General features: G+C 40.3%; 1 long non-coding RNA gene across 1 annotated transcript; it reads right to left on the bottom strand.

Annotated features, from left to right (window-relative positions):
• Positions 1 to 17,150: 17,150 nt before the first annotated feature.
• On the bottom strand, positions 17,151 to 19,283 carry LOC122904042. The gene is made up of 3 exons (XR_006384135.1): positions 19,267 to 19,283; positions 17,376 to 17,442; positions 17,151 to 17,167 (listed from the first exon to the last, which is right to left on the bottom strand). It is a non-coding gene; the product is annotated as an uncharacterized LOC122904042 (long non-coding RNA).
• Between the last annotated feature and the right edge of the window lie 233 nt (positions 19,284 to 19,516).

The following is a 19,516-nucleotide window of genomic DNA, read 5'->3' as shown; positions in this document are numbered from 1 at the left end:
TATGTGACCCACAGACCAAGAAAATGTTGTTAACCCATTGGAAGATTAGAGAACACTTAACCCCAAAAGATTAGAGAAAATCTGAGGTTTACACTGGAGGTAAAAAAAAAATTGTTTTACCCAATATTCTTTCTAGCCATTTGAGAAAGTCACATAGTAATCTCACTTCATGGTGACTTGTACGTTGCCCTATCCTTGTATTGCTATCTCTGTGGTATCTACCATAGGCAGGCCCTGAGCTAGCTGTCTGGGGAAATAAAAGCAAATAGGATTTTTAAAACATCAAATATTAAATTATTGAAAATTGAGATAAATGTTCTACCAGCAACAAATAAGGTGCTAAAATGGAGAATAGCAGAGCATCTACTTAAATAGGGACTTTCTGAGAATGGGACATTTGAACTGGGACCTGAGGAAGGACCAGGAAAAGAGTACTCTGGGCAGAGGGAAAATACGTGCAAAAGTTCTCAGATAGGCGAGACTTAAAAAACACCAGTGCAGATGGGGCTGCGTGAGTGAGGTTGGAAAGGTAAGCAGTACTTGAAGGTCAAAGAGGGGACTCTACTGTTTGTACAACAGGAGGCCCTTAGAAGATTTTAAGCAGGAAGATGGCATCATCATGTTCACCCAAGGAGTCAGTTAACGGTTACATAGCGAACATCTACGATGTGACAGGCACTAGTAGGTGTTGGCACATGCAAGCCCTAGAAAGTGGGAAACAATAACAGGCCATCCCCCCCCCATAGCACTGTTTGTGCTCTAAATTCATCCTCTCCCTAGACTACATAGAGGAACATAAATGAGGGAGCAATATTTTAAAAGTACCACTGTTAAGTCTATCAAATTTACTCTAACTTCTAAATGCTTAAGAAAATAACCTAATCCTGGGCACTTGGGTGGCTCAGTCGGTTGAATGTCTGACTCCTGGTTTCTGCTCAGGTGATGATCTCAGGGTCATAGGATGAAGCTCCGAGTTGGGCTCTGCACTTAGTGGGGAGTCTTCTTGAGATTCTGCCCCTTCTTTCCCATGCTCTCTCTCTTTCTCTCAAATAAATAAATTAAAAAAAAAAAAAAAAGAACGAATGAACGAACCGAACCTGGCTCATTCCCGTAATATCTGGTGAATTATGGCTCACTGACTCAATTTTACAGTTGAATAAATGATACTAAGGTCAACTGCGACTCTAAATCATAGACTATAAATGCTTCCGGCCTAAAATGGTAAGAGTTCCTAAAGTTGGTATTTTCCTACAGTCTCAAAAATAATTCAGATTTCTGTTGGAACCACCTGGCAGCGTTCCTGGGGAAACTAAACTGGATACACACCTGCTTCTAACTCTACTTTCTCTATCATAAGCCACAGTGGATAAGGATATAGAGGAGAGAGAGGTTCTCTCCACATATTCTCTTTTTGGATCCACTTTCTTGTCCACAAACAACCCAGAAACTATACAGACAGTAGTTAAAGAAGAAGGCTCTGAAGAGGAGGAATTGGATGGGGAGGGTCTCACCTTTCCAGAGTTAAGACAGTTTGAGCATGTTGTAGAGACATGTAAGCCAGATGTCTGAAGAAGGACTTAGGCCGACTGAGGGAATATCAAGATTCTACACACCATAAGTTGTGGCTATTAAATGGGTAGGAGTGGGGGGATAGTAAGCATCCCATAGAAGTGCACTTGCTCATTCATTCATTCCTGTGTAGAAACTAGGAGTTCTCTCGGAGAAAGAGAGCTAGGATTCAGAAGGCAGAAGAGAGGCCCTCACCCCCATGAGGCAAACCAGGAAATAGTAACAAAACGAAAATCAAACTTGCCCTGCCACTGTCCATAGTTACAAAAAGGAGCCCAAACCCAGGCCAGTGTGTTTTCAGGCTCTATGCCAGAAACTTAAGTAGTTGAAGGGTGTGGTTTTCTTTCTGTATCCCCACTGCTCCCAAGCAGAGGTTGACACAGGAATAAGGGGATAAACAAGTTAATTTTAAATTTAAGCCTCCCGAAAAACAAGACAATAGAACCAAAATGGAGTTGTTTATGCTAAACTCCACGTCATCAAACCAAGATTGAATTTACTTAGTTTAGGCTCTCCCAGAAACGCATTTTCAGACCAATCAGGAATTACCTGATCAAACCCGTCAAATCATCTAATGGGCCTCTGCCATTCCCCAAAGAAAAGTAACCTTGCAAGAGCCAAGGGCTCGTGTGCCTCGCAGAATCCTTGTTCCCATTCCCTCTGCCTGTAAGAGCCTTTCATTTTGTACAGCTCCTTGGAGCTCCTTTCCATCTGCTACATTGGAGTCTGCCTGATTTGAATCAATCTTTGCTCAAATAAACTCTTAAAATTTGTAATACGCTTCTGTTTATCTTTTCAACAGTTCTAGGGTCCTAAGAGGAAGATGAAAGAGACCCTGAGCGACCCCTGGAACAACCAGACAGAGGTAACTGTTGAGCTCCTGGAACAGGGGCCTTCTTGTAGCCTCTGGAGGTCACAGCTCAGTCCCTCTAGGACCTTCCCCCGTGGCTTCCGTGTCCGGAGCTCTCAGACTTCAGCCTTTCTTTTCCCAGACTGGTTCCAAAACCCAGCCGGCGTTGGTCTGCATCAAACCTGGAACCCAGACATACCCCGGGATTTATCTAAACTTGGAAACCGGATCAGGAACAGGACCGGGTCCCACTTGGAAACCGGGCCGGGTCAAGTCTGAGGCCTCAGGTGAATAATTTTTTTTTTTTTTAAGATTTTATTTATTTGACAGACAGAAATCACAAGTAGGCGGAGAGGCAGGCAGAGAGAGAGAGGAGGAAGCAGGCTCCCCGCTGAGCAGAGAGCCTGATGTGGGGCTCAATCCCAGGACTCTGGGATCATGACCTGAGCCGAAGGCAGAGGCTTTAACCCACTGAGCCACCCAGGCGCCACAGGTGAATAAAATTTTAAGGCTGAACAAGCAGGATAAACTTACCAAAGAGAATCTTGAAACTCCGCGGCCACATGGAGAACTTTAAACCTAGACACACTTTCCCATGTTGAGGTGCTGTAGAGCTGAAAGGGTCTCAACCAAGCACTCACGGTAACAAGTAAAGGAAAAATTATTTTTCCTCTAGTTTCCGGGGACCAGGCCGAGACCCGCTGGGACACCTCGCTGGCTCCCAAGCCTTCAGGCAGGATCCTTGGGGAAGGGGCAGAAGCCGCAGAGTCCGAACTCTGAGCGTTCCGCTCTCGCACATCTCATCTCTGTGGCGCCCGAGCAGGAGAGGAAGGTAAAATTTCATGTCCTTCTTTAACAAATTTAGATTGGCAGGCGAAAATTAAATAAATAAATAAATCAGAATTAGAACTTTGAATTGTGGCTTGTGAATTTGCTCTCAGGTGCATTGGTTGTTGGTCCTGTCTACAACCATGCTTGCCTCATTTTGTGTGCTAAGAGCTTGGTCTGTTCAAGCCATCAAGTCTTGGGAATCTCCAAAACTAGGGCCAGACAGAATGGGTGCACCGGGTTTGCAACAACACTCAGCTGACAGGAATGTGGGTCGAGCTCCACGTGCTTCTGGGGTCCTGCTGACTGTTGCTAGCTCTCAGGGGAATTGAGTTCTGGGTATTTTTCTTCGTTGGTTTTGTTTTTTCGCCTTGGCTATCTTTGGTAGTGGCTCTGGATCTTGAGATAATTATCTTTTGTACCTTTAGGGACGCACCTTTGCATCCCTGGGAGTTAACTAAGTGTCTTGGCTAAAACCTAGGCAATCAATCAAAATTGATTTTTGTAGGGACTCCTAGGTGGCTCAGTTGGTTAAGCAGCTGCGTTCGGCTCAGGTCATGATCCCGGCGTCCTAGGATCGAGTCCCGCATCGGGCTCCTTGCTCGGCAGGGAGCCTGCTTCTCCCTCTGCCTCTGCCTGCCTCTCTGTCTGCCTGTGCTCGCTCTCTCTCCCTCTCTCTCTGACAAATAAATAAATAAATAATTTTAAAAAATTGATTTTTGTACAAATAAACTGTTAAAATGACGCCTCAGTTTGTTTTTTTAACAGCCCTCACTAATACAGACAGCTGTGATGGCAGCAGCATCACCTGCTTCAGAGAGGTCGCTCTGGAGCCTGAGGGAATGAATGCTTTGTTTATAGCATTGCATTTAAAAAGAAAAAGATTATCAAGTTATTCGCTCAAAAATCATGTTGTTTATTCACCTACTTAATCATATTTTTTTCTTCAGAAACTCGTAATAGAAAAAACGGAGAGAACAAATCTGAACAGAAAGGCCCTCGGAACGTTATCTCGTGAAACAGGAGGCCGTTTTTTAAAAAACCAGCCTCCCGCGGCCGTGGGAAAGCTCGACGGTGTCGGAAGCCGTCATTGGCATATCCGGCCACCAGGTGTCACCATTGGTTTAAGCAAATGCGCTCGCTCTAGCTCCAGGCTTTGGATCTCTGAGACATTCCATGGCATCTCCGCTGGGCAGTTGAAACCAAGGGGAGCCAGTTAGTTCCTAGCTATTTTGGAGAAATTAGAACTCAGTCTAAAATCTTCAGATTCCCTTTCTAGTGTTTTCTCTGTTCCATGTATTTTTATTAAAAAGAAAAAAAAAAAATGAAACCAGCTCGATGATGCCCTTTAGACGAGTAAACTATAGGAAGAATGGTACCAAAACAGTCGTCTGTGTGCCGGGCTCAGTTATGGGTTAGAGGGTCTGCTCACCTTTTCCTTTTTTAAAATTTTAAACTCTTGAGGACTGTCAGTTGAAACCGATCTTCACAAAGGGAAAAAACGTAGCGAATAACTTGACAAAAGTCCAATTAAAACGTATTCTTTTTAGGCAGATGATATTTAAACAGTAGTCCCTGAGAAGGCAGTTCATATTTCTGAAATTTACAAATGGTTTTTCAATGTATGGGTGTACCTAAGATTACTTTATTCTTTAGTTTCTCTATTTTTTAAATTAATATAAAGATTACATGTTCATATCTTTTGTTGCTAATCCTCTGGCTTCTCTACAGATTGCAGATAGTCTTCCATTTACACAAATCCATGGCAGAGAGACTCCTTCCGCATCCTGACCCTCATTCAAACATTCCAACAAGCAATTCTTTTAAATTCCTCCCTCCTTCCATTCTCATAAGTTACAGTAACTTCTCAGGGAGAAAACATCTGATAGATTTCTATTTCCTAAAGATACTGTAAGGATATCTTGGAAGTTCCTCACTACATAGAAACCATCAGTACTGGTTTTCCCACTACAAATGTAAATCTCAAACCAAGAAACAATACATGATAAGAGCAAAGGCCAAAGGGGAAAGCAAGGAGAGGTTGCGCCAGAGATTGGAAGAAAATAAATCCCAAGTAGGAATTCACACCTGGCTTGTTCTTAATAAATCACGTGATTCTGGTATTGTGTTTTATAGCTTCGTGGTTTTGTTTTTTCTTGTATTTGGCAAACAGCATTAAAATCACTATGCAAACAAAATGACATGAAATTGTGTGAGCCAAGATGAACAAAATGCACAGTTGATTTATTTAAGTTCCAGGAATAATAGTCAATGAGTTTGAATAAAATGTGCTGCTAAAAACAGGACATTAAAGGTAATTTAAATATATTCAGTGCAGTCATTCATTCCAGTTTCATGCACGTTAAGTAGCTTTTTATCTCTGAGGTGCCATCAGCAGGACTCTCAGACGTTCAGAATACCAGCATTATAGCATTAACACATTTCTGGTCAATGAGTTGAGTAATGTAGAACTTATGAAAATATGTGTTGCCATTCTCTTTCAAATGAACTGCATATTACATTCATTAACATAACTATATTGATCTAATTTCATTATTTTCAATAAAGTGCAGTTTGGAAATATAAAATTGACAAATGAGAGCAAATGAGGAGACGGGTCTTACACCAAAGATCATAAATTATAAAGCCTCAATAAGAAATATCCTAGATAATTGCCATGTGGAAGTGTTAAGTAGAATGCATTTCATTTTTTAAGAGAAAAATCTTACACGTTTTAACCATTTTATTTCAGCCAGACTACATCTGTTGGTAGTAGACTATTTAACCTCCTTTTCAGAGAACGAGTTTCAATTCTCCTAAGGATCTAGGTTATTTATCATATGGACTGTGGGGGTCTAATCAGAGCCTAGATGATTATTTGGATCCTTTTCCCAGAGATGCTTGCTGTAACTGGCCTGAGGTGTGGCCCAATCAGATATATAAAATCTTCCCAGGTGATTCTAATGTGCAAACAAGGTTGACAATCACTGTACCAAATTTCACATTTTGTGCAACTGGATGTTAACCCGTTTACTGTTATTTAATAAAGAGGTTTAGTTGCAAGTTAGATTTAAAATGTGTTCAAGGTAATCTTTCAAATTACTGCAAAGGATGACTATAAACTGAACATTCTTTACAACCAAAGGAAGAAGAACATGGTATGAATAGATGCACCTTCATGCATCTCTTAATCAATGAATCCATTACAAAATTCCCCAAAGCCAATTCTTTGGAACTTCCAAAGAATGTTTTTGGTGTTACTGAAAAAGTCAAATCCAAAAAATCTAATATCAAATAATGTGGGGTTAAATATACTTTTATTTCCTACAGGAGTTCCTAGAATTGATAATGGTAATAGACTGTAAGTCTTCCAGAGGGAAGAATTTCCTGTTCTGTGTAGCATGCAGTGTGTTGACTGATTGAAGGAATCATGGTCCTCGTGGTTCAGGCAATACACTTTAGGAAATGCAATCCAGGAATGTCTTCTAACACAATAATAATTAAGTCCTAGAACCAAAAACATTGTCCAAAGATTTCACTCTGCAGGTTTGACATACCACTTGGTTTTTAACATTCTCCTTCAGATATATAATTGTATTGCCTTCAAATATTTGGAAGTGTTTCTACCAGAATGCCAGCATCCCTTACTAGGGATTAAGACTACAAACTCAGGAGTAAAATTTAAGTATGATCTCTCTGTGGCTCAGTTATTTTCACCTGTAAAACAAGGAAATGTTATCTTCCTTACTTCAGGGAGTGTGGTGCTTGAGAAACTTAGGTCATTGACATTCTGTTACAATAACAAGAGTGACATTTAAAAATAAGGAGGCAGGGGTGCCTGGGTGGCTCAGTGAGTTAGGCATTGGATTCTTGATCTCAGCTCAGGTCTTAATCTCAGAGCTGTGAGTTCAAGCCCTGCAATGGGCTCCATACTGGGTGTAGAGGCTACTAAAAAAATAAATAAAACAAAAGGGGTCAAATTAGCATATAAAGAATTTCAAAAAATTTCAAAGGAAATTTCTGAGAATCCATCCTATGACTTCTGAACTCTCTGACCTACTTTGAGAATATGAAAGAATTGAAAACAAAAAGGAAAAGGAATATTTGTGAAGGGAATGCTTTAAAAACATCTGCTGCCTTGTTAACAGTGTCTACCACCCCACTCTTGAGGATTCAGATGGGTCCAGTTGGCCATCTAGAGTGGTGCATCCCTGCACTTTGGGGACCTCAGGCCTGCCGTCTGGTTTCTGCTCAGAGGATCTAGAGGATCAGAGGCAGCTCCATCTGTATTCCCAGAGTTCTTCAGGGCACAGGACACTAGGGTGTTTCCTGTGGACCAGAGGCAGCTGTGAGGGTCTGGCCCAGTGAGGGTCCTTGGGGGGCAGCAGAAAGAACCTAGAGGTGAAGCCAAATTCCCAGGATACAAAAAGGAGGAGGAGCAAGTGGCCACCAGAATTCCAAATGGCTCTGCCAGCCAGCAATAGATGAACTGCAGGAGAGAGATCCCCAGCACCTAGAAAGACTTCACAAAAGTACCCCATAAGGAAGGAATCTGCTTTAAACCAAAAGGCCCGACATGGCTGAATAGGAAAAGACTAATGAGGGCCTCTTTCCAGGGCAGACTTGCAAGGAAAACAGGACCAAACTTGGCCAAAGGACGTCTGCCTGTTAAATTGAGGACAGAGCTTGGTTAATATCCTGGGCCCCAAAATCTAATTACTGAATTGAGCCTGGTTTGTGATCTTAACTGACAGTAGGGTGATCTATTACCTAAGCATGAGTTGAAAAGTCATAGGGTCTGGAGAAATTTCCATCCAAGGGACCCAATGATTACTGAATGAATTTTAAAGGGGCAGAAAAGAAAAAAATAAAGATGATTTGATGATATGCCATGAATCCTCAACACAGACATAATATCTATGTGTTTTTGAATAGAACGTTTTAAATAGCAATGCTTCAGGGGTACCTGGTTGGCTCAGTTGATGGAGCGTACAGCTCTTGACCTCAGGGTTGTGAGTTTGGGCTCCACACTGGAAGTGGAGATTGCTCAAAAATAAAAAAATTATAGGGTGCCTGGGTGGCTCAGTTGGTTAAGCAACTGCCTTTGGCTCAAGTCATGATCCTGGAGTCCCAGAATCGGGTCCTGCATCAGGCTCCCTGCTCGGCAGGGAGTCTGCTTCTCCCTCTGACCCTCCCTCTTCTCATGCTCTCTCTCTCTCCCAAATAAATAAATAAAATCTTTTTTAAAATGTTTAAATAAACAAATAAACAATGGTTCATAAATTCCCACAAATTGAAGGATGATAATGCTCTCAATTTTACATCCATGCTACTCAAAGTGTGGTCCAGGAACCAGCAGCAGCAACACTGGGAGTTTTTAGAAATGCAGAATCTCAGGCTTCAGCCCAGACCCGCTGAATCAGAACCTGCATTTCAACAAGGTCCCCAGGGGATTCATATGCCTATTAAACTTATAAAAGCATTGCCTTATACCACTCAGCCGTCCATAAGAAAGTCTTTGTGATATTTGAACATCTGCTAATTGTGACATAACCATTCCATTGAAGCTATCATATAAAACTCAAAATAACAACAAATATGTTCTAACACTTTGGCACTTTCAAAGCTCATATTATTTCTGTTATTCTCACTGCTAACTGGTTAACTTTTATTCTGACTTAGGTAATTCACCTGTTACCTGGTGCACTTACTGCACATGCAAGTGATTGCACAAGTTAGGAGAAAAACAGAGTTCTAACACCTGGTAGGCAGCCTTCCAATATCAAAGATTAGACCGATTAGCATGTTATTGAGTAATACGCTCTCATTAGCTTATCCTAGCATTATGGCCACAGAACTTCCCCATTCTGTAGATAAGTGAGAGGCAGCCCTTTCCAGATTACCACAGCCTTAGGAAAACTTGGTTGGGGACCTTATCAGCAGAAATGGAGACACATTACCTCCTTTGGCTCCTCATACCCCTTTATATCAGCCTCTCTCACTAACTGTGATACCCCTGGCTGCAAATCTAGAGGCAGATTATCATCTGAGTGCCAGTGTATGGATTCAAGGATAAAACCAGAAAACCAAGTTTCACTTTGGAGAGCCAAGGAAAATGCAACGTGATACAAGAAAGGCACCCATGACACAGGCCAGGTGTGGGAAGGATGCGCTCTTGGTACTCGGAGCATACCAAATCAATATTTATTGAATGAATAAACATATCATAAATGAATAAATGAAATGAGTTGGTCTGGAATGCATATGTTTTAGGCTACTTTGTATTTATAAATCCCTATAGTTCCCTGATGAATGAAATCTATGCAATATTTCTTTTTTATTCTTTCTCATGTTTGAATTCACCTTATAGCTAGGGAGATTACATTGTGTTTCAGCAGAACAGCCTTGAAATTCATACAAAGCCATCCTCATATGATCACTAGTCATGGTTGTAGAAGTTTAAATCTGGGTTCCACCACTTCTAGGCTGTGTAATCTTGGGTAGTTACCTAACTGGTGGAGCCCCTATCTCTTCTCTTATAAAATAAGACTAGTAATCCCTCATCTATAGGGTTATTGTGTGAATTCAACAGGGGAACCACTGTGGAAGTTTGTGGCATGATGTAGGTACAGAGTAAGTCCTCGGTTACTCAGTGTACATTTTTCATGACCTCACCCCCACCCTGGATGTATTCTCCTAGCTTTGCTTAAACCTTATCCCTGCCCTTACTAGATTCAACCTCTGAGGCTAAATTGTCAAGTTCCATAAATTATTCACAGAGGCAAATCATGGAATTAGTTTTATTGTTCTACTTTCTTTTGTACGTTCATTCATACACTCATCAAATAATCTATTCAGCGAGCATTTAGCAAGCATCAGATATAATCCCAAGAAGTTCAACTAGAAAGAAGCCTTATTAAGAAACATTTTATAGGGGTGACTGGGTGGCTCATTTGGTTAAGCCTCTGCCTTCAGCTCAGGTCATGATCCTGGGGTCCTGGGATCAAGCCCCGCATCGGGCTCCCTGCTCAGTGGAGAGCCGGCTTCTCCCTCTCCCTGTGACTTCCCCTGCTTGTATTCTCTCTCTCTCTCTCTGTCAAATAAATTTAAAAATCTTTAAAAAAAATAAAGGAAACAATTCTATAATCAATGTTAATGAGTCAAAATCCTTGCTGTTTGTGTCACTCTGCATCAAGGTCAATCTGCATAGAAGTTCATCTTCTCACAGTGTCAGAGGAAATAGATCAACATTGAGTATTTAGTAGGCTAAATATCTAAAAATTCTCATATACAGTTCTCTTCATAACAAAACATATTTGAGTAGAAAATGACATACACACATGCAGTCATATTTATGTTCAGTATTTTCTCACATCCTGGAAAAAAAAAAAAAAAAGCTTCAATATCAGACCAATTCAGAATAGGATGCCCGTCAATGTTTTTAAGCTCCAGCTGGGGAGAAGTAGCCTTTCCTAATTACCTTTGAATCTCTAAAATGTTGAGCTATGGATGTCATGATTCTTCCTGTGCAAGACCATTAAACATAACACTGGTGACCACAAAGGGCCATTCTATTTAACCCTGTTCGAGGAGGAGTTGCTCATATTAGGTACTTTTGTATTCACATGTACTTCAAATTCTTACCAACCAAAGCCACATGGAGGGAACAAAGAAAGCTAGTACCAATAGTCAGAGGGTGCTAGAACATGATTTTAGTCATTGGATTAGAAGTAACAAAGATTGAGGGGTGCCTGGGTGGCTCAGTGGGTTAAAGCCTCTGCTTTTGGCTCGGGTCATGATCCCAGGGTCCTGGGATCGAGCCCCACATCGGGCTCTCTGCTCAGCGGGGAGCCTGCTTCCTCCTCTCTCTCTGCCTGCCTCTCTGCCTACTTGTGATCTCTGCCAAATAAATAAATAAAATCTTTAAAAAAAAAAATAACAAAGATTGAGCCTCAGCTACAAGTGACTTTATAATCTGTGTCTATAAGGAGGTAAAAGCTATCTAACTTTAAAAAAAAGATATAACCTGTAAATTTTACAGATGCTTTTAACAATAAAGGTAGGAAATGCACGTGAAAAAAGGAATCTCTGAAAGGAGGCATACTCTTTGAAAGATAAAATTCCTGGGAACACTGGTGACCACAGAGGTGAATAAACCTAGTTTAGACAAGAGTTGTAGGCTAGAGAGAAGATGGATCTTTCTATCGAAACAGTGATTGGCAAGAGCTCTGACCAAGCAGGTGGGATGCAGCAGCAGAGTCTGGGGCTGCTTTTGAACTGTGTCTCCTCTCTGGGTTTTAGGAAATAAGCATGCTGAAACAGACTATCAAATATTTAAATAATGCTCAGAATTGCATTTCATCCCATTTAACTGGCAATAGGGACTTAAAGTGATACTATAAACCACTGCAAACCTTCAGTCTAGCTTAAATAAGGCCACATCCTTGCTCATGATTCAGGTGAGTCATCCCTCCTCCCCAGCATTCTGCAGGGCTCAGAGCAGAGATTCTGTAAATATTTGCTTAATGAAGGAGACTAAACTGACCTAGAATTTGTTTAGACACTTCTATATTCCAAGATTTTGGAATTAATTGTAGTGTGTGTGTGTGTGTGTGTGTGTGTGTGTGTGTGTGTTGTTGTTGTTGTTGCGTTTCCCCTCTAACAGAAATTAAACTAACAGACTTTATAAAAAGGGCTTGGTAAAAGTTAAAGATAGTTTTTTACATCATTAAAACAAAAGATCCAACATTTCAAAGACTAAAATAATTATATCATTTAAATTTAAATTTGACTTGAAATAATGAAATGAAAGCTCGCGGTGAGGCCCAGGAACCACTCTTCTGCCTCCTACTTTGGTATTTTCTATCCAGACAGTAAACAGACAAGTGCAGCTTGGTACATCCTGGCAAACGGCCGGTACTCTGCACTACGACTCTCAAGAAAACTAGATTGGAGGACACAGCTTAGGCCAGAAGCCCTAAGTAATTTTCCTCCACATGAAACTGCCATCTGTTTGACTTCTGATATCAGAGGAGGGTTATTACAGTGTGAGGAGAGAAGAGAGCAGTACAAACCCTTCTGCAGGACCCGGGTTACGGAAGTCCCAGGTCTAACAAGGAAGCACACAGCCTCCCCTTGCCCTATGTTAAGCTGTCTTGTTCCTTGCTAGCTTATGGGCCAGCCCCCGGTCAGACTGCCATTCTGAATACCGAGAATGCAGCGGGAACATGGCTGGCTATTTCTCACATTGGGAAAAAGGCTCCAGCTCTCTTACCGTGCCAGAACATGGACTGAGAAAGCAGACCAGAGAGCAAAACACACACCAAATATGACTGTGGCCTTCCACATAGAGACACTACGCAGTAGTAAAAATGGGACTTAATCAGTAAGAAAGCCTAACCAGAGTAGCCATTTGACCCTCAAGGATAGAAAACTGAGCACGCGTTTAGAAGCCAGAAAATCTCTCTCCCCAGTTTCTCCTCTCATGAAGAAAACGTGCTAGAATCCTCTTCTCTGTTGGTTGAGGCTGGTGTGTAGCAGGACAGATTGAATGTCCCTTTATGTAGTGTCGAAGTAATGATCAAGTTTAGGGCCTCCTGAACTCATGAAAGTTGCTAAAGTTAAAATGGGGGAATGGGAGGTTCTGAGGAGGAAAGCTAAATAACAAGCCCCCAGGAAGGGCAAATACCAAGTTAGCTACCATAAGCTATCAACATTCCCTCTTTCCCTCTGTCTCTGTGTTTGTCTCTTACACCCCCCAACACGCCCCCCTTTCCTATTGTCTTGCTAACCACCTCCATTCTTTAACTCTCAACCCACCCCCAGGCTCCCCCTCCCACCTCGTTGGGCTTCCTCTGCAGAGTCAAGCAGACACTCCTCTAAACACAGACCTACAGTAGTCTCAATGGAGACTTCAGTTCTCAGCTCCATTTGATCTATTAGGTCCAGCATCTACCATTCACTGACAACTTTTCTCTGTGACATTCAGTTCATCTCTCATCAAACCAGTTCATCTGTAGGTCACTGGAGGAGTTATCTTGCACCTGCATATACTAACTTCTCAGGAATACCTATCAATGAGGCTCTTAAATATATAGATGTCTTATCTGGTTCCAAGACCAATTCTGACCACCAAGCAATGCTCAGCACACCAGCTGGATGTCCTACAATTTAACGCAACTCTGATACTCCCTGGAGATAGCATCAGATCCCACAGATTAAGGGCTCAGTTCCACAAGGTTGCCCTGCCCCTCAAGCTCTGATGCCAGTCACCAAGTCTAGGCTCTGACCTGTTTCTGACCACACTGCCTATAAACCAGAGGTCCCCACGGCCCTGTCCTTGGTTTCAATTCATTTGCTGGAGCAGCTCACAGAACTCAGAGAAACATTTTACCTACCAGATTACTGGCTTATTATAAAAGGATATAACTCAGGAATGGCCAGATGGGAGAAGTGCATAGCACAAGGTAAAGGTAAAGGGCATGGAGCTTCCAAGCTCTCTTCCGAGGCAGTGCCTGCCCTAAATCTTCATGTGTTCACCAGCCCAGAGGTTCTCCCAACCCTATTGTGTGTGTGTGTGTGTGTTTAATTTTTTTATTTTTTATAAACATATAATGTATTATTAGCCCCAGGGGTACAGGTCTGTGAATCGCCAGGTTTACACACTTCACAGCACTCACCATAGCACATACCCTCCCCAAAGTTCATAACCCCACCATCCTCTCCCTACTACCCTCCCCCTGGCCACCCTCAGTTTGTTTTGTGACATTAAGAGTCTCTTATGGTTTGTCTCCCTCCCGATCCCATCTTGTTTCATTTATTCTTTTCCTATCCCCCAAACCCCCCATGTTGTATCTCCACTTCCTCATATCAGGGAGATCATATGATAGTTGTCTTTCTCCGATTGACTTATTTTGCTAAGCATAATACCCTTTAGTTCTATCCACATCATCGCAAATGGCAAGATTTCATGTCTTTTGATGGCTGCATAGTATTCCATTATATATATTCCACATCTTCTTTATCTATTCATCTGTTGATGGACATCTAGGTTCTTTCTATAGTTTGGCTATTGTGGACATTGCTGCTACAAACATTTGGGTGTATGTGCCCCTTCAGATCACTACGTTTATATCTTTAGCCTAAACACCCAGTAGTGCAATAGCTGGGTCATAGGGTGGCTCTATATTCAACTTTTTGAGGAACCTCTGTGCTGTTTTCCAGAGTGGTTGCACCAGCTTGCATTCCTACCAACAGTGTACGAGGGTTCCCCTTTCTCCGCATCCTCACCAGCTTCTGTCATTTCCTGACTTGTTAATTTTAGCCATTCTGACTGGTGTGAGGTGGTATCTCATTGTGGTTTTGATTTGTATTTCCCTGATGCCAAGTGATGTGGAGCACTTTTTCATGTGTCTGTTGGCCATCTGGATGCCTTCTTTACAGAAATGTCTGTTCATGTCCTCTGCCCATTTCTTGATTGGATTATTTGTTCTTTGGGTGTGAAGTTTGCTAAGCTCTTTATAGATTTTGGATACTAGCCCTTTATCTGCTATGTCATTTGCAAACATTTTCTCCCATTCTGTCAGTTGTCTTTTGGTTTTGTTAACTGTTTCCTTTGCTGTGCAAAAGCTTTTGATCTTGATGAAGTCCCAATAGTTCATTTTTGCCCTTGCTTCCCTTGCCTTTGGCAATGTTCCTAAGAAGAAGTTGCTGCGGCTGAGGTCGAAGAGGTTGCTGCCTGTGTTCTCCTCAAGGATTTTGAAGGATTCCTTTCTCACATTGAGGTCCTTCATCCATTTTGAGTCTATTTTCGTGTGTGGTATAAGGAAATGGTCCAATTGGTTTCATATATATATATTTATATTTATAGAGGCTTCCTTACACAGAAATTATTTATGTAATCATTAGCCATTGATGATTGATCCAACCCTAATCCCTCTCCCCTCCCCGGAGGTTGGGGATGGGACTGAAAGTTCCAACCCTCTAATCACAGAGTTGGTTTCTGGGCAACCAGCCCCATCCTCAAGTACTTTGAAAAGTCACCTCATTCATATAACAAAAGAAACCTCTATTGTTACCATTTAGGAAACCACAATGGTTTTAGGAGCTCTGTGCCAGAAATGGGGACAGAGACCAAATACATATTTCTTATTAGAAATCATAATATCACAATTCATAAAATGCTAGTCAGGCCTGGGTCCAGTCAGGCAAATGGGGACACTGAAGGCAGCAGGGGCCAAAGTTAAGGATTCCTCTCATAGTTTTTCTAGGATGCTAGTGTTTTTAGTAGCTCTGTCCAGGATCTTTTGCTTAACTGATCCTAGCTGAACAAAGCTGGCTAATAGCAGTAGCTTCCAGTTAATTAAATAATCCAAGCAAAATGCCCATTTTAAATTTATTTCCTATTTCTCCTAATTCTTTTCTCAAAGACGAATCTATAAAGATCCAGAAATAAAACTTTATTTGCAAAAGGTGAACTTGAGTTAATGGAATAATTTTAACATGACTGCCAGAAATTTTTCATGTATCTAGTTTTCTTATGCTAGCTAAAATTATTAATCTGACCAAGTTGGCACATGGTAAATGATATTAAGTTACAGCTTATATTCACCTATATTTAATTTGCCATCTTAAATAAACTTATTGCCAATAAAATTCATCAAATTTTCTGTAAATTTTTTGCAGCTTTCAATAAAATTTTATACATGCATAAGACTATACAGATAGATGATTTCACTGGGAAGCTTTAGAATTATCAGAATTACTAGTGCATTTATTCAGTAGTTCTGTCCTTAGATCTATAAATACACAACAATCAACTATATAAGAGAGTAAGGTTTAAAGTAGAGTAAGAAAATTTGTTTTAAGCATACTTTTCGTATGCAACATTAGAACTATAAAATAAAAAAATTGCAACTGGAAAGAAACAATACAAATAAAGACTACCTAACACAATGTCTGACCCATGATAGATGCTCAGTAAATGTGTGGCTGAATGAATGGAAATGGAGAAGACAACACAAAAGTGGGATATATAAGTACATATACAAAGAACTATAGAATAACTTTCTTTACATACAGGAGATAGAAGAACGTGTTTTACACTCAGGGATCTGGAAGATGGTAAGATAATAATGTCCAAGTAGCTGCTGGAAAGATAGAAAAGTACAGGAAAATCATTTAGTCCAATGTGTGAATATTTACATTCTCCATTATTGACTTGAATAGAAATATTAAAATCCAAGAACAATTACAGATTTGAGAAAGGAGGGAATTTTAATTAAATTTTGTAAACAGAATAAACTCACTTAAATATGAATGCTTCTTGAAAGGAGAGGTATTAATAATAAAAATGTTTATATATGTTGAAAAAATCAAGAACATGGAAAAATTTAAGAAGAAAAAGAAAATTAATTTATAAAGAGAAATTATCCCAACACAATAAATGTCAATAATGCAATAACAGAGGAACATAACGGGAAGTCAGGAAGGAACTAGTTTCATAGTAATAGGTTTATAGAGAGAGAAAATGTCTACAAGAACCATTAGGAAATTTCCTGGCATAATGTGGGTTAACAGAAGCTGAAATTAGCATTTATTTTATAGAAAGCATACACACCACAGTACAGCCAATGCATCAGAACGATTTATTTAAAGTTGACATTTGCTTCTTGTTGAATTCCTTACGGAGAACTAAATCTAAACGAAGAATTTCAACTTACAATTTTTAAATTGTGTTTACAGTAATTAGTATGAAAAATGAAAGGTCAAAGAAAAAAATGACTTATTTAAAAAATACTTGTCTCTCCATCAAAGTGCTTCATGTTGTTCCAAGTCTTTAAAACCATTTATAAGATGATATACCATCAACAAAGATCAAAGAATGATAATATTAGCTGTCTATGTATATCCCTTTTCTTTCTGATAAAAGAGAGAAAAAGTAAATATTACAAACCTCTTCCAATCTCCCTAGAACCCCTAGCTTTAAAAATTGGGGCAAGACTTCATTTTCTATGAGGCAAATAATTCAAAAGGTCGGGATCTTAAAAGGTATATTAATTTGTCCATGTCACCAAGAGTATAATTTGCTAGTTTATTTCTGAAGCAAATACCATTTCCTATTACTCACATGAAATAGTTAATGCCTTCTTCCACTCCAGTATGTAGCTTCTTTTCTAACACACTTGATGTGTTCCCTAAAATGCAAACCCAAAATTAAATGGAAAAGAACAAAGTGAAACCTTATCTTCACCTACAAGAGCGTCTCTAAACATGGTGACAATCATGCCAGATAAGAGAGACATAATTTCATATTTACAGTGTAACAACACTTACAAGACTTTGAAGTAACCAGTCCTTTAAACATTCAAGGTTAAAGTGTTTCTGGTTGAATTGCTAAACTAGCATTAAAATAAAATACATTGTTTCTTGGGGGAGCACCTGGCTGGCTCAGCAGGTTAAGTCTCTGCCTTCGGCTCAGGTCATGATCCCAGGGTCCTGGGATTGAGCCCCGCATCAGGCTCTCTGTTCAGCAAGGAGCCTGCTTCCCTCTCTCTCTCTGCCTGCCTCTCTGCCCACTTACAATCTCTCTCTCTGTCAAATAAATAAAGTCCTTTAAAAAAAAAACATTGTTTCTTATTGGTTCTGTTTTATTTTTAGTGATGTTGGACTCAACACCTATCTAGAACAATAGCAAATCAGACCAGTTCCACGACCAGGGCTGTATCTGCATTTTATAGAGAGTAAGAGAAGGAAGGGCCATGGTTGTGTTCTCCTAGCTCTGACTTTCTCAGTCTTCTGGAGTACTCAATGAATATTTAATAAATGGGAGAAGGAAGGAAGGAAGGTAGAGAAGGAAAGAAGGGACAGATAAAAGGGGAAGGAAGAAGAGAAAACAAAAAGAATTTTTGTGATTTAAAACTACTTGAACTATCTCAAAAATTACTGGGCAAAACAAGCCTACCAAAAGTTATATGAATTTTCTGAGGTTACAGCAGGCAGGTAGTCCCCTATCTGAATAATAAATGGACTTTCATCTATTTTTTTCTCAAGGCTTAAAATTTGTTATATATAACAAAGACATTTATACCACAATCAGTTTTAATGTGATGTTTGGGTTGTCATAACAGAAGTTGAATTTCAGTCAGCAGTGTTTCTCAAATGAGATTGACAACTGGTCATGCATGGATTGCCTGAGATTGTGCTCATTTGCACCTGTCATTCCAGAGTAATTATTGGTGGCAACTCACTTCACTAGAGTGTCCTGGTTTAGAAAATAATTTTTATGGTCACTCAACCAAAGACCAAATGCATTTGAAAATTTGGGTTCTTATTAAAAGTAGAGCTTCCTGGGTCCTACCTTAAACCTAATAACTTCGAATCTCCGAGGGGCAGGCCCAGGATCTGCATTTTAACAAACACCTCTTAGGTAACTGTTAGGGTTACTAAAGTTTGAGAACCCCTGCATTAATATATAATACAGATTATTAGATTTCAATGAGAAAAAAGATTTCAGTGAGGTCAGTAAATGAAAATAAGCAGGAAGAGGTGACATGATTGAATAATATACTTAAAGCCACCAATATATAATTGTGTTTATTTAGCAAGTTTCTTTATGGCCTGCATCCACTACCACATCTATCTTTGTCCCAGTGGCAGGAAGATCAGTAAAACGGCACAAACAAGAGGAAGCCAGCACTGCACGGCTCTGTCAGCTTCTATATTCCCATTAGTTTTGCCATCACTCCAGGTCTCTGTACAGTAGCCCCCTTATCCACAGGGGATACATTCCAAGACCCCCAATGGATGCCTGACACTGTGGACAGTACCAAACCCTAGCTCTACTGTGTTTTTCCCTATACGTACTTACCTATGATAAAGTATAATTTATGTTATTAGGCACAGTAAGAGATTAATAACAATAACTAATAATAAAATAGAACCACTGTAACAATATGCTGTAATAAAAGTTATTAGAATGTGGTCATTCTCTCTCAGTGTATCTTTTGTACTGTACTCACCCCTCCTGTGATGACATGAGAGGATAAAATGCCTGCATGAAAAGAAGAAATGAGGTGAATGATGTGGATATCATGACACAGCAGTGCTGGGGCACTAATGACCTTCTGACCATATGTCAGGAGGAGGATCATCTGCTTCCAAGGCCACACGGTTGACCTTGGGAACTGAAACCATGGAATGGGAAAACACAGATAAGGGGAAACTACTGTATATTTATTTCCTGCCCATCCAACCTCATTCTCCCTCTAG

The sequence above is a fragment of the Neovison vison genome, chromosome 4 (assembly GCF_020171115.1).
Source record: "Neovison vison isolate M4711 chromosome 4, ASM_NN_V1, whole genome shotgun sequence".
Lineage (NCBI taxonomy): Eukaryota > Metazoa > Chordata > Mammalia > Carnivora > Mustelidae > Neogale > Neogale vison.
This window is presented reverse-complemented; position numbering and strand designations above follow the sequence as displayed.